The 14,776-nt window shown below is 37.1% G+C and overlaps 1 long non-coding RNA gene across 2 annotated transcripts in view; it reads left to right on the top strand.

Moving 5' to 3' along the window:
• The window catches only part of LOC138143256 (uncharacterized), a 127,895-nt gene that overhangs the window by 65,234 nt on the left and 47,885 nt on the right, over positions 1-14,776 (top strand). The gene's annotated exons all lie outside the window — the stretch shown is intronic.

The raw sequence follows: 14,776 nt of genomic DNA, 5'->3' as shown, positions 1-14,776 counted from the left end.
TATATATATATATATATATATATATATATATATATATATAATTTCTATTCCCTTCAACTACTGAGAAAAGTTTCATCAGTTACAATTATTGTTTTTCCATGTAGGAATGTTAATAGTTCAACTTTGATAAGTTCCTTATGATTTCTTTTCCCTGTTTACCTTCTCATGCTTCTCTTGCTTCTTGTATCTGAATGTCAAATTTTCTATTAAACTCTGTTTTTTTCAGCAAGAATGCTTGAAAGTCCTCTATTCCACTGAATGACCATATTTTCCCCTGAAACAGGATACTCAGTTTTGCTGGTAGGTGACTCTTGGTTTTAATCCCAGCTCCTTTGACCTCCCGAATATCATATTCTAAGCCCTTCGATCCCTCAGTGTAGAAGCTGCCAGATCCTGGGTTATCTTGATTGTTTCCACAATATTCAAATTGTTTCTTCCTGGCTGCTTGCAATATTCTGTCCTTAATCAGAGAATTCTGGAAACTGGCTATAATATTCCTAGGAGTTTTCTTTTTGGGATCTTTTCAGGAGGTGATCAGTGGATTCTTTCAACCTCTATTTTGCCCTCTGATTCTAAAACATCAGGGCAGTTTTCTTTGACAACTTCCTGGAGGATGATTTCTAGGTTTTTACTTTGATCGTGCCTTTCAGGCAGTCCAATAATTTTTAGATTATCTCTCCTGGATCTATTTTCCAGGTCAGTGGTTTTTCCCATGAGATATTTCACATTGCCTTCTATTCTTTCATTTGTTTGGATCTGTTTAACAGCATCTTGATTTCTCATCAAGTCATTAGCTTCCATTTGCTTCAATCTTATTCTGAAGCAATGATTCTCCTCAGTGATCTTTTGAGATTCTTTTTCCATCTGGCAAATTTGACTTTTTAAGGCATTCTTCTCCTCATTGCCTTTTTGAGCCTCTTTTGCCATTTGAGTTAGTCTGTTTTTTAAGGTGGTATTTTCCTCAGTCAGGCTGTTGACTCTCATTTCATAATTTTCTTGCATTGTTCTCATTTCTCTTCCCAATTTTTCCTCCACTTCTCTTATCTTCTTCTTAAGGTCCTCTATGGCCTGTAACCAGCTTATATTTTCCTTTGAAGCTTTTGGTGCAGGAGTTCTGACTTCATTGTCTTCCTCCTGTTCCATGCTTTGCTCTTTTTTGTCCCCAAAATAGGAGTGTAATGTTGGAATCTTCTGTCTGCTTTGTTTACTTTGCCTGGCATGTTGCCCCTGAGTCACTTGACCCCTGGGCTTTTTGCCACAGTAGGACTCTGCCACCAGACAGGGGAACTTTCGTCCCAAACTCTGGGGTTTTCTCAGCTGCCGGAGGTATTAGATGGGTGCCCTCTCTGAGGTCTCCACAGGCTCTGGCAAGCTTTACACACACACCAGTACCTCCACCCTAGACTGCAATCCAGATCTAAGCAGGTTAAAGCAACAGTGATTACCCCTCAGACTGGTTGCTTGGTCCCCCTACACTCTGCAGGCCAGGAGCTGAAGCTGCCACTTGGTGATGGCTGGCTGTGCTGGCCGCTCAGCGGCTTCTTGCCCCAGGGGCAAAAGCCATGCACTCATACTTACTGGGTCCCAAAGTCCTGACTGTACTGACCTCTCACTTTGTCCTTAGCATCTATGTGTTGATAAATCTGGAAACGGCCCCAGCTGCTGCTGCTCTGGGGTCCCTCCAGCTGGTGGCTGGTCAGGCCTGCCCTGGGGCTAAAGCCTGTGGGGCTGGGCTTGGCTCCCAGAGCCTGTGCTGCATTCCTGCCAGCCTGCCGGGCTGTCCTCAGCGGGATGTTAGCTTCTCTGTGTTATTTTGTTAGTTCTGCAGCTCCTAAGTTTGTTTAGAGTCCCCTTTGACATGGATTGGGGAAGGTGGAAGCCAGAGCCCAGTAGAGGGCCTGCTTCTACTCTGCCATCTTGACTCCTCCCCCCTGCTATTGCAATTATTGCCTTAGGAAAGACTCTCATTTTTTCTTGCCATCTTAACATTGTAGAAATGAAGATTGAATCATGTATGACTGTTGGCCCCTTGCCCCCAAATAAAGGATACTGGTTTTGGTTAATATCCTAGCAAAATCAGACAATCCCATAATGGCAGTTACTTAAAAGTAGCCCTGGTTCCTCAGGCAGTTTTGTTTCTACATTAACATCATATTGCTCATATAAACTTTCCAGGGAATTGCTTGTCTACCTTGTTTCCTTTCAGATAAGGAGTTATTTTGGTTCTGTAATTCAATAGCTCCATTGTGGAGAGTCAACATCCCAATTCTAATGAAGTACACTTTGCTATTAGCATTTCATTGCTAAGGAATTAGTCTGGATAAGGAACACAGTTGCCATAGTGCCTCATTTCCTTTATTTCTGTGATTATCACTTGATAATTCAGTGTAATTTGGACAATCTGATCTTATTATTATAGTCCCCATGGTTCAGAATAAATATTAAAAATATGGAAGCCACATTCTTCTAGTTTAGTATGTTACCAGAAGTGAGGTTGATTCTTAATTTGATAATGATAATAGCTCACAAATGGAAAGAATCCCACACAAGGAGTTAGGAATAGGTTGAAATTTTAGTCCTTGCTCAATAGCTTCTTGGTATATGATTAGATAATTCACTTAGCCACTTTGAGCCTCACTTTTCTTATCTGTAAAAGGGGGGGCAGCAATAACAATAATAGATTGCTGTCAGGAAAATGCTTTATAAAATGAAAAATATTACATACATGTCATCTGTTATATATTCAAAACTTTTATTTAAAAACATTCTATCTTTCCATCTATCGCTCTATCTAAAATCTCATTTGAATCTCACAACATCCTAGAATTTTTATTTTTTTATTTTTTGCTTTTTGGAGGAGAGAGGGCAGGACAATTGGGGTTAAGTGACTTGTTCAAGGTCACATGGCTAGTAAGTGTGTCAAGTGTCTGAGGCTGGATTTGAACTCAGGTCCTCCTGACTCCAAGGCTGGTGCTCTATTCACTGCGCCACCTAGCTGCCCCCATCCCAGAATTTTTAATATTTATTTTCAAGCCATAATAATCCTAATAACAACAGAATAAAATAAACATTTAGAATATAGTAATAGATGTAACATATAGCTGAAGGCTTCCCAAGATTTGACTCACACAAATCAGGACTTATTGTTCCCACTCAGATTTTTCCCTGGGAAATCTCCAACTCAAGCTTGGGTCATACTTGTGGATGATAGGATATCTAAATTCTCCATGAGCACTCAAGGTAGCAAGTGAATATAAGATAAGGGACAAGCTTCTTTTATTTCATCCCACTGATAGTATAGTGGATTTGAAAAGACTCAGAGAAAACTAATGCAGATATAGAAATGAAATCATTTAGTGTTTAGTAAGTTTCCTTCATAAGGGAACTGAGCTCAGGGCTTTTTTCTGGGCAGACCTACACAATTCCTCCCAGACTTATCATACACCTTGGGGTTCAAATCTGTACTTGCCTACTGCTCCAAAGCAAGTACTCTTTGGAGTTCTTGAACACAGTCCCCTTCCAGTCAGACCTTCACTGACTGAATCTCTGATAGTAATAGAAAGTGTGAAATACAGGTCATCTTCTGCTCCATCTGGTGGATTTTGTTCCTTTTTCTCCAAGGGGGATTTTATTTGTGATATTTTCTTTTGTCTCCTTAAACTCTTGACTTTGGGGTATTATTCTTTTTTTTTGGGGGGGGGTTTGAAGGGGAGAGGTAAGGCAATTGGTGTTAGGTGACTTGCCCAAGGTCACACAGTATAGTGTGTCAAGTGTCTGAGGATGGATTTGAACTTGGGACTCCAGGGCCAGTGCTATATTCACTGTGCCACCTAGCTGCCCCTATTGGGGGATTATTCTTAAGGCTTTCTCCATAAGTCTCCCTTCCTTGGCCATGGGGCTAGATTCTGGGTTTATGTTGACCAGGAAATAAAAATCTCTTCTATGAAAGAAATTGGGGGTCAAGAATATGGTCCCTCAGGCAATACGGCCACTTCTTCATGTGCTTTCTGCAAGATACTGCATACTTGTTGTGTATGTTGCCATTTTTACGATTGAGAAAAGTCCATAATCAGGAACTATTATCTTAGATCAACGGGGTGAGAAAACAGAGGAAGAACATGTGTAACTTTATGATTTTTCTCCAGGGCAGTAATTAGTTATTCTTAGAGAAGGGGGAGAGAAGGCTAGATGCATGTATGCATATGCTTCTTCCTTCTCCCCACCAGAGCCCAGCCCACCATCTAACCTGATGCATTTAGATCTATCCTCTGAAGACAGGAAGAGCAAAACAGAAATGGGCTCATCTCTTATCTTACCTTTGTATGCCAGAGCAAGGGGAAACAAGGTCACACAACTAGTATAGTGTGACAAGTGTCTATAAGGTTTATATGTTCATGTGAGCTCTCTTTTGTTTCCATAAAAGACCATCTTCCCAGGAAGCCCAACCAACCAAATCATCTTGGCCAAATCCTTGGTTCTTAGACCCAGTCACTGGAAACCAATCAGGAGTTATTTTCGTACCCTTATTATACTCTATGGTAGAGAAATATACTCATCAAATTGTTTGGGGTTTTCCCCTTTCACAGACAACATCAAAACAATAGATACACATGGTAAGTTGTTGGAGTTGAACTGCTCCCTCAGGCATATAAACAATTCCTTTGTCTATATCCTCCTATACATTGATCACAGGGAGTCCACTGACTGTTCAGCAGGCCTTCTTTGATTTCTGTTAACATGCAAAAATAGTTGACGCCAGAAGCTGTCCATCAAATATGCCCCCCCCCCCCCTTTTTTGGCCACATGGCCAGCTCATCTTCTTTCTAGATAGAAATCTTGGCAGATCTTTTATACTGTCTGTCCATTTTTATTGTTCTTCCACTTTTACATTTAAATGATTCTGGGATGAATTTGCCTGGTTGAGTCTCTTGTCAAGCTTTCTTTAAATTGTTTCTCTCCACTGATTCTCATTGTTTAATGAGGCAGCACTGCTCAAAATTGTCCATTATCCCTCTTCATAAGGTTTTACAAATGGATTTATATGTTGATATGAGTCCTCTTTTGTCTGCTTTTCAAATAAGTTAATTGCTTGCTGATTCAAAGTGTTTTATAGGCTCTTTTGGTCTCCTTGTAATTGGTTTTCATTGGTTAAACTTCTTTAAGAAATTCTATACATAAGTCATTATATAAACATTAGAATATTACAAATGCTGAGGAAAATTACAAAATATGAGAAATTTTTTAGAATGATTATTACTGTTTAGGGTAGTTGGACAAGAAAAAGCTTCAGGATGACAGGATTCCAATAGGTGAAAATGGGCATAATCTAGAAGAAAAAAATGTGACTACAAGTACAGAAGCAGGGAACTGTGAATGGTCCAAGTCTTCTTTTTTTTTTTTTGGAGGGAAGAAGGTAGGGCAACTGGGGTTAAGTGACTTGCCCAAAGTCACATGGCTAGTTTTTTTTTGTGTTAAGTGTCTGAGGCCGGATTTGAACTCAGGTTCTCCTGACTCCAGGGCCAGTGCTCTATTCACTGCACCACCTAGCAGCCCTGGTCCATTTCTAATAGAGTATAAAATGGAGAGTAGTCTGAAATAAAGCTTAATGCCTTGGGCATAATAGGTGTTAAAAAAATGTTCACTGAGTTGTTGAATTTTATTGAGTGCCTTTCATGTAGTGATTCATTCATTCTTTTTTGTCAGATGTTAATCTATTGTTATATGATGGTTATTGCCCAGAATCATTCTATTTAGAAAAGCAGGAGTTATCAGAATGCATATATTCAACTTAAATATTTGATTTATATGTATCTACTTATATTATGTATATATAGAAACACACATATTTGCATTGGTCAGTTTCTGGAAGTATTACTGTCTAATTAGATTGATATAGACAATCTACATACATTGGACAGTGTCTAAATCAACTGTGGTTTGATGTTTTGGCACAGAATCAACCAGTGCCTATGAGTATTGTTGACAGTGTCTTAATACTGAACTAAAAACCCACTATGATAATATTTAATGAAAAGAGCCTAATTAAAACTGTCTAGAATAAAATAGAATTCTAGTTTACCATTGTGTCGGCAGGCATCATAGCCTGTCTGTTGGTGTTCAAGAACTATATCTGTGGGTATCTGGAGATATACCCTTTAACTAATGGAGAATCCCTGGAATAACCGAAGTTTTTGTGTGGGTCGCTAGCATATTTCATGTCAGTGAACATGGAATGGCAATATTTCAACCCAAATTGATATGTGATTGAGTTGTTGAAGGTATCATAGTTAAGGGGAAATCTCCAAGGAAACTATTAACAATTGAGCATTAAAAATTCTGCATACGACTATTAATTTTACTTTCCAGAGACAGCTATGCAAACTGTTCATTACATTTCTAAAATGTGGACATATTTAAGTTTCATTCTTCTCTTTTTCTCTGTCATTCCAAAGCAGATGGCTAGGCATATATCTCCTGCATTTCATTGGATCAGTTACCTTAGTATTTTACTAGGAATTCTGTGAAATAAAAAAAGATATATAAATATGATCTTAAGATGTGGGAGGGAAACATAATAGAATCAAGAGAGGATAGATGATGAATATATAGAGAGGTATTTTAAGATAGTGAAGTTGGCAAATGGGGGACCACATGTTAGATTTATCCTCTGGGGAAAGGAGGAGGTAAGGTCATCTCCAGAAGTGGGAACATTTGGATTAGTTTAAGGCCTTAAGGAAAATGAAGTTTTAAAATAGTATCTGGAATAATTTAATCAATTTTTGGCATGACCTTTTAGAAAAAGCATTGATAGGTAAGTTGGAGACTATTCAGAGCAGGTCAATTAGCATGGGATGAAGGCTTTTATTTTATGCTATAAAAATTTTGTTTAAGGAAATGGGATTGTTTATCATGTTGAAGAACAGACTTGGGATCAGGGACATGATAGCTGTCTTTAAAAATCTGTGGCCTACTTAACCATATGGGTCAAAAGTAAGACTAATTTGTGAAAGTTGCAAACAGGAAAATTTATGTTTGATGGAATAATGTGGATGGTATAAGTGAATGGTGGTGGAAAAGGAAGAAATGTTTAAATAATTATAGCTATTCAAAAGTCAAATGGGTTGCTTTTAGAGGTGGTGAGTTCTTCCTCAATGGAAGTCTTCAAGAAAAACCTAGATGACCGCTTGTAGATCATGTTGGAGAAGGGATCCTTGTTCAGATATGGTTTAAATTAGGTCACTTCCAACTCTGAGATTCTGACTTTGCGAGGGCCATATTGATGTATCTGACAATGTCACTTAAATGAGAATAATAAAGAAGCAAATTGAGAGTTGAAAATTTAAAGACTCCAGTGAAGATAAAGCAATTCTAATGGTTGATGGAGAGTGGAAGAGGTGTGGATAAGAATTGTGAAGTCAGAATATGGAAGTAATTACTTTAATATCTCACAGGACATGGGAAATTTCACATGATATAGTAGTCCACGTTGAGGTTCATGGGTGACTGATATGGAGTAGAGATTAAGATTAGTAGAATTAAAAAAGGAAAAGAACTATGACGTCAGATCATTCACATGGTTATAAAATTTGTCAAAAATTGTAGAAGATAGGGTAGAGTAAAAACATACAAGCTGGTGCTCAAGTCTGAGAAAGGAAGATAGGCAAAAGACAATGGTGAAAAGTATTTAGAATGGTTAAAGTAAATAAAAAGTGGTATATACTTCCAATGAGAAGAAGCAGATTTGGTGGTACTGTATCACTGGTGGGAAAATTGCACGAGGAATTTAAGAAGTAGATTAGGTATAAAAATATTTTTTTGAGAGGGAAGTCAAGGCTTTGGGGGTTAAGTGACTTGGCCAAAGTCACACAGTTAGTAAATGTGTCAAGTGTTTGAGGCCACATTTGAACTGAGGTCCTCCTGACTCCAGGACTCCATTCACTGTAGCACCTAACTGCCCCTAAAATATTGTAAAGTATAAAAATTCTTTTAAAAAGAGAGTACATAATTTTAAAGTATTATTTCCAGTCATTTTAAGGTTAGTGATTTCATCAGCTGGGCTAAAATTATTTTAGCCCCATAGTTAATTCCCCAATCCACAGGCACATTAAAGTTTTACACTGTATAACCTTAGACAAGTCATTAACCTCCCTGTTCCTCAGTTTTCTCCTCTGCAAAATGAGCTGTAGAAGGAAGTGGTAAATTGCTCCAGTATTATAGCCAGAAAATCCCCAAAAGGGGTCAGAAAGAGTCAGACACAACTGAATCAAATGAACAACAGCAATGGCTCGGTAGAAAAGAACACTGAACAAAACGCTAGGAAACTTGGTTTTTGGTCCTGGCTCTTCCATTAAATCCTTATCTGACCTTAACAAAGTTACTTAATCTCTCAGGACCTTAGACTCATTTGTAAAAATAACTTTTAAGGTTCCGTTCTCCTCTAAAGGTCTATTATTCTGTAGCTTCCATTCCAGGTGAGTTTTATTAATCTTTGTATCCTAGAACTCACCAGAATTGTTCTGGGGCTCCTAATGAGAACAAACAGCATATGCTTGGTAATAATGCTCCATGTGTAAACTTTAATGCAAAGGGTTTTTAAGTGTGTGTGTGTGTGTGTGTGTGTGTGTGTGTGTGTGTGTGTGTGTGTGACACATTTGGCATGTGTGATGAACCCTATGATTTTCTTCTCAGAATGATATTTTTTCAATAATTGAAGGAAATGCTAAATTTCACTTAGAGATTAATGAAAATAAAGATGAAATAATTATTTTTCTTAATCTAACTTCACAGATCCCCTGAAATCATACCCACAGTCCCCATGTTAAGAATTCTTGCTTTAATGGACTTTTCTGAGCAGTCTTTCAGATACTGACTTCTACATTGAAAGGCGAGTCTATTCCCCCACCATACAAATTCCTCCCGTTTATTTTGACATATTAACCTTGTTCTAATGAAAGACTCTACTAACCTTAGCTGCCTGTTTTGTTTAAGTAAGGAAAGCCTCTGGAATGATGCCAGAATTCTAAAAAGCTTTTGATAATCAACATTTAGGTACACACTTTGCTTTTGTCAGCAGCAACCTTTTACTTTAAGAAAAGCATTCTACCTTCCTTTTCACAAAGAAAGCACTGGGGGAAAGCATCCCTTTTCTCTTCCTTTAACCATCTCTGATGTTATACTCTGTTCACCTGAATGTGAATCTGTTTATTTTTAGAGATTGTAGGTAAAGGTTGTAGAAGTTGAAGAATAGTTTCATACAGATGATCACAACCTTTGTCACTGCTATGGGGAATTTTGATGGGGGTTTGCTTAACTTAGCTTTTGATTTGCTGACATAGAAAGTGGTTCTAACATTCTTTCTTGAGACAATATCGTGGGCCAAGATACTGGTGTCACCCTAGCCTGCAGAAATCAGTAGTTTGTGAACTGAGTTGTGAAATAGTATTTCAGAACAAGATTGTTGAAAGGTGCTTATTTCTGTACCTTGATTTTTCAAAGAAAAATTTGCTTGATCAGAATGATGGCTATGATTCAGTCATCCAAAAACCTTTTAGATATATTTTAAAATGCATGGCAAAGCTGAATCTGTCCTTCTTATTCTGCATGGTATTGCACTGTCTGCCATTTCAACTTTGTAAATGAATTCCTTTTGTCCGAGACGGCATAATCAATCCCCATAATTGATACCTTTAGCACATTTCTTTTCTGGAGATTTTAAGTATAAAACTGCGCAGCAGTTAGAGCTAACATGACATTTTAACTAATTGTCCTCAATCAGCGGCAGATTGAGGGAGGAAAATAAGTATTTTTCTCAATAAGCATGCAGCATTTTTACAAGGCAGGCAATATGGCCCACATGTCAGAGCATAGAAGCATTAACAAATGCCACAGTGCATCAGAACAGGCATTTGGGAGACAATGTGATGCAATGGAACATGTGCTAGTGTTGAAGTAAAAGATGGGTTCAGATCCTGACTCTTCCATTTCTATATCTGTGTGACCTCTCTTTTCCTTAGCTTTCTCATCTGCAAAACAAGGAGGATGGACTGGGTGTCCTTTCTACCTCTAAATCTATCATTGTGTGACTAGATTAATGTTCCAAATAGCCCAGAATTTCATCTCTGACAGTGCCACCGGGGCATGTTTTATGAGAGAACCTAGTAGTTTCTTTCTGTAAAATATATATAAAAAAGCATAATCCTTCATTCTCAAAGAAGACCAATGACATCAGGAGGGTGATATCTTGACTTGTAAATGAATTGGATTTAAATAAGGCAGAGGTGTGCAAAGTCATCAGCCTCAGAATCATCAAAGTACAGTGGTGACACAGGTCAAAAGAACTGGCAATGGGCCCCGGATGCAGTGGTAGACCTTGACCTTTTTAAGCTAAGGGCTTTCCTAGCCAGGTCTCAGTTTGTCTGAGGCAATGCTCATTCAGTAATTAAAGACTAGGTAAGAATTGAGGTAAAAGATGGCCTACTCTGCTTTCACAAAGGAATCATCCTAGGAAGGAAGCACTTTCCTCCTCCTCCAAATCAAAAAGCAGAATGTACCTCAATTTCCATAGTTTGTTCACCATGGACCCACCTTCTAGAAGACTATGTAAGAGCCCAGAGCCCAGAACTTGGGCTTTTAGTTTCTGGTCCTGGTTTCAAGAACTAAGAACCATGAACCTTGGTAATAGTCTCCCAGGCCTGTTTCCAGTTCAAACTAATTTAACAATTATTAAAGGGAAAAGACTTTGTGGAGAAAGTGCCTACCATACCCACCAGCACTAATTGCTGACCTGCTTGTGATAGGAAGCTTAACCAAACTCCTCAGCAATTGCAATGACAGCCAGACTACCAACCTTATTAACAGCCTAGCCCCTAAAGCCATTATCCTTGCAACCTTCTCTGCAGGTGCTGAAGTTCCCACTTCTTCAGCAGAAACAGCTATTGAGGAATCAGAAAATGAAGTTCTTGCTACCAAAGTCCTTGGTTCTTTCACATGGCTTAACATTAGAAATTGTTACAATTTGACCAATGGCATTAACATTAAAGAAGACAGTTTAGCATCTTTGGCACTAAGGACCGCTTAGTGAACTTTTGTGTATTTTCTCCCTTTATTAGAGTGTAAGCTCATAGAAAGCAAGGACTATATTGATTTTCTCTCTGGTTACCCAACTGTTAGCACTGAGATTTTTCATTGCCTTCTTTCTAGATCAATCAAAATGTAGTTATTCTATAAATGGTTTTGAGTATGGTTGTACCTTCTCCAACACTGGTGTTAAAATCAAAGTATGTAAGTATCCCTATAGGCACATATTGACTTAGAAAACCACATGTTGACCTTACCTATGTTCTACTGTGTTTTTATTTATTTTGTTAATTACATTTACATTTTAATTAATTTACTTAATTAATGTCAATTACATTTTAATCTGATTTGGACTTTCCTTATGAGTGTTAATGGACAATCTATTTTAAAAGACTAGATACAAATGCAGTTTAACTGGCCCATCTATTGATTTACTATTGCCTATATAAAATGCCTGACTTTTATTTACCTTATTTGTTAAGAATGGATAAATAATTTGTCTTTTGAGGTAAAAGTCTAGTCAGGTCATAAACCTTAATGAAATGGTTAACTGACATAGATTAAGTCCTACTGATTATTAGGACTAATCTCCCCAATAACAGTCAAATTCATTCTTTGTCATGGTGGTTGCAAGAAAGATTTCCTATAGATCAATTAATCAGTGAAAAATTGTTTTAAACACCTATTACATTCAAGAGACTGTTTGAGGCACTGGAGATACAAAGACAATCCTTCCTTCAAGGATCCTACATCCCTATAGGGACAGACATGATATACACATAGAAAAATATATAAAATATATAACAAGTAAATATAAAGTCATTTTAGTAGGGGGGGCACTAGCAGATGTGTGGATCAGGTCAAGAAGGCATGGAATGGTTGTGATCAACAAAAGTGGAATGAGTAACATCTTTTTTTTTAAATAGTATTTTGTTTTACTTTTTCCAAGTTAGATGTCTAGACAATTTTCAGCATTCATTTTTACAAAATTTTGAGTTCCAAATTTTTCTCCCTCTCTCACCTCCCCTATTCCTAAAATGGTAGGCAATTTGATATGTTATACATGTAAAACATATTTCTGTATTAGTCACGATTGTGAAAGAAGAAATAGATCAAAAGAAAAAAAAGCATGAAAAAGAATAAGGTAAGTGAAAAAGTATACTTCGATCTTCATTGAGTCTATCAGTTCTTTGTCTGAATGTGGACAGCATTTTTCTTCATGAGTGCTTTGCATCATCTTAGATCATTGTATTGCTCAGAAAAGCTGAGTCATTCGTAGTTGATCATTACACGTTTTTGCTGACACTGTGTACCATGTTTTCCTGGTTCTGCTCATTTCATTTTATATCAATTTATGCAAGCCTTTCTTTCTTTCTTTCTTTCTTTCTTTCTTTCTTTCTTTCTTTCTTTCTTTCTTTCTTTCTTTCTTTCTTTCTTTCTTTCTTTCTTTCTTTTTTTTTTTTAGCAATCGGGGTTAAGTAACTTGCTCAAGGTTACACGGCCAGTTATTTCTGGGTGTGGTGCTGAGTGTCTGAGCCTGGGATTTGATCCCCAGGTCATCCCAACACTGGAGTTGGTGCTCTTACTTGCTGAGCCACCTGGCCACCCCTATGCAAGTCTTTCAAAGTTTTTTTTTTTCTCTCTGAAATCTCCTTGTGCATCATTTCTTATTGCACAATAGTATTCCATTACATTCATATTCCACAGCTTGTTTAGCCATTCCCCAGTTGATAGTCATAACCCCAATTTCCAATATTTTGCCACCATGAAAAGGGCTGCTATATATATTTTTGCACATGTAAGTCCTTTTCCATTGTTAATGATCTCTTTGGGATAGAGACCTAGTAGTGGCATTTTTGGATCAAAGGGTATGTGCAGTCTTATAGCCCTTTGTGAATAGTCCAAATTGCTCTCCAGAATGGTTGGATCAGTTCACAACCACCAACAGTGTATTAGTATCACAATTTTCCCATATCCTCTACAGTACTTATCATTTTCCTTTTTTGTCATATTAGCCAATCTGATAGGAGTGAGGTGGTACCTCAGAGTTGTTTTAAGTTGCATTTCTCTAATCAAAAGTGCTTTAGAGTACTTCTTCATATGTTTATAGATAGCATTGATTTCTTCTCCTGAAAACTGACTGTCTATATCCTTTTACCACTTTTCAATTGGGGAATGAAATTTGACTCTGTTCTCTATGTATTTGAGAAATGAGGTCTTTATCAGAGACACTTGCTGTAAAGATTGTTTCCCAAATTTCTTTTTTTTAATTTTTTGATTTCCATGGTGGCATACAATCAAGTATAGTATCTGAAAATACTTTCACATTAGACGTTAGTCAGGTTATAAAGAAGGATTGTATCAGATGGAATGAACAATGGGAAAGAAGAAAATAAAAAGAGCAGGTAGTTTGCTTCAATCTGGATTCAAACTCAGTTCTTTCTCTGGATGTAGAAATCTCTCTCCATCATGAGACTTTTGGGGTTGACTTATAACCATGAATTGCTGAGGAGAGTCCAATCTATCAAAGTTGGTCGTCACACATACGTTGTGTCTATAATTGTGTACAAATTTTCTCCTGGCTCTACTCTTCTTACTCAGCATTAGTTTGTATAAGCCTCTCCAGGTAAATATAAAGTCCATCTGCTCCTCATTTCTTATAGCACAATAGTATTCCATTACATGCATATACCACAACTTGTTTAGCCATTCCCCAATTGATGGGCACCCTCTTAATTTCTAATTCTTTATCACCACAAAAAGAGCTGCTATAAATATTTTTGTACATATGGGTTGTTTCCCAAATTTCTGCTTTCTTTCTAATCTTGGTTGCATTGGTTTTGTTTGTACAAAAGCTTTTTAAGTTAATATAATAAAAATGATCTACTTTGCATTTTGTAATGCTAACTCTTGTATAGTTACAAATTCTTCCCTTCTCCATAGATCTGACAGGTAGACTATTCCTTGCTTTTCTAATTTGCTTATGATATCACCCTTTATGTCTAAATCATGTACCTATTTTGAACTTATCTTGGTATATGGTGTGAAATGTTGGTTTATACCTAGTTTTTGCCCCATTGTTTTCCAATTTTACCAGGAGTTTTTGTCAAATAGTAGGAGTAGCATCTATTAAAATAACCAAGTTGGATTTATAATTCAACCTTTCCACTTGTCCATTCTTCACTTCCCCACTCCTACTCCTAGAATGCAATGAAGTGAGATCTCCCATAGATACCCCCTCAAAGAAAGAAGAAGGCATAGAGATTTGTGAGACCTGGAGTAGAATAGAGATGGGACACAATCCTTCTGTATTAGAGGTGCAAAGTCTTCAGGACTAACTCAATTGTTGATAACATCACAAAGAGCAATTCAATAGAATATAAATTCTTTGAGGGCAGGTGCTGTTTTATTTTCATTGTCATATTCTAAGTATCAAGCACAGTAACTGGTGGATAGAAGGTACTCACTGAATGGAGCTATATTGATTTGAATTGACTTAGAAGCTGATTATTGATTGAATTTAATAATATTTTTATTTAAAGATAATATACATTTTTTAGAAACTGTTACGATGTGTGACATGGTTAATTTGTTTAATATTTTGTGCATATTTAAACATACATATATATATTGTTTGTCACAAACAATATGCATCTCACGTTTGTTTAAGGGAGCATAGGGGTGGGAGTTATATATACAT

This window comes from Petaurus breviceps, unplaced genomic scaffold (genome assembly GCF_028583685.1).
Source record: "Petaurus breviceps papuanus isolate PSGF00001 unplaced genomic scaffold, PetGlider_PUasm1.0 90633, whole genome shotgun sequence".
NCBI lineage: Eukaryota > Metazoa > Chordata > Mammalia > Diprotodontia > Petauridae > Petaurus > Petaurus breviceps.
The sequence above is the reverse complement of the archived record's forward strand: the minus strand, read 5'-3'. Positions and strand labels throughout refer to the sequence as shown.